Here is a 1,765-nt window from a genome sequence, read left to right as displayed (position 1 = left end):
GATTATTTCTCCTTGCAGTTCTGTTGGTGTTTGTCTTATGTATTTTGATGCTCTGTTGTTAGGCACATACATGTTACATGTTAGGATTGTTTTGTCTTCTTGGAGAATTGACTCCTTTCTCATTATGTAATGCCCTTCTTTTTTCCCTGATAACTTTCCTTGCTCTAAACTTTGCTTTGTCTGGAATTAATATATCTACTTCTGCTTTCTTTGGATTAGTGTTAGCATTGTATATCTTTCTCTGTCCATTTATTTTTAGTGTTATATATATCTTTATATTTGAAGTGGATTTCTTATAGGTAACATATAGTTGTGTCTTGTTTTTTGATCCACGGTGACAATCTTCTTTTATTGGTGTATTTCAACCATTGACATTTAAAGTGATTACTGATATAGTTGGATTAACTTCTACCATATTTGTTATAGTTCTCTATTTGTTACTTTTTTTATATTGTTCCTATTTTTGTCTTCCACTTTGTTTCTGTCTTTTGTAGTTTTAATTGAGCATTTTATATGACTCCATTTTCTCTAATTTTGTAGTGTATCAGTCATACTTCTTTTTGTTTTTAACTTTGTTTAGTGGTTGCCCTAGAGTTTGCAGTATACATTTGTAGCTAATCCAAGCCCACTTTCAAATAACACTATACTGTTTCATGGGCAGTGTGAGTACCTTATAATAACAAAATAATTAGAATTCCTCCTTATCCATTGCATTGTTGCTGTCATTCATTTCATTTATATATAGCATATATATAATTTCATTTTCCTTCTCTCTGAAGAACTTTTAACACTGATTGCCAAGCAGATATACCAGCAACAAAGTCCTTCAATTATGTTTGCTTGAGAAAGTCTTTATTTCTGCTTCATTTTTGAAGGATAATTTTGCCAGATACAGAATTCATGTTGGTGCTTTTCTTTTTGCCCCAACACTTTAAAAATTACAGTCTACTCTCTTCTCGCTTACAAGGTTTCTGTGGATAAGTCAGATGTAATTCTTATCTTTGTTCCTCTATAGGCAAGGTGTTTTTCTTCTGAGTCTTCAAGGGTTTGTATTTTTGATTTCTCTGAAATTTAAATATGATAATTCTAGGTGTAGAGTGTTGTTTTGTTCTTGTTTTTGTTTTGTTTTGTTTTGTTTTGCATTTATCCTGCTTGGTATTCTCTGAGGTTCCTAGTTCTGTGGCTTGCTGTCCGACATTAATTGAAGAAAATTCTCAGTCATTATAGCTTCAAATATTATTTTGTTTCTCTTCTCCTTCTGGTATTCCTATTATACATCTGTTACACCTAATTTTCAGTTGTCCCACAGTTCCTGGATAATATTCTGTTCTACTATTTTCAGTCTCTCTCTCTCTCTTTTTTTTTTTTTTTTTTTTTTTTGCTTTTCAGTTTTGGAAGTTTCTATTGAGATATCCTCAAGCTCAGAGATTCTTTCCTTGGCTGTGCCCAGTCTATTAATGAGCCTATCAAAGGCATTCTTCATCTCTGTTAGAGTTTTTTTTATCTGTAGCTTTTCTTTTTCTATTCTTAGAATATCCATTTCTCTGCTTACATTATCTATCTGTTGTTTCATGCTATCTACTTTATCCATCAGAGCCCTTATTATATTAATCATAGTTGTTTTAAATTCCCAATCTGATATTTCTAACCATCCCTGCCATATATGAGTCTGGTTCTAATGCTCATTTTGTCTCTTTAAACTATGATTTTTGTCATTTAGTAGGCTTTGTAATATTTTCCTGATTGCTGTTAGTAATGTGAGGTG

The sequence above is a fragment of the Camelus ferus genome, chromosome 11, assembly GCF_009834535.1.
Source record: "Camelus ferus isolate YT-003-E chromosome 11, BCGSAC_Cfer_1.0, whole genome shotgun sequence".
Lineage (NCBI taxonomy): Eukaryota > Metazoa > Chordata > Mammalia > Artiodactyla > Camelidae > Camelus > Camelus ferus.
This window is presented reverse-complemented; position numbering follows the sequence as displayed.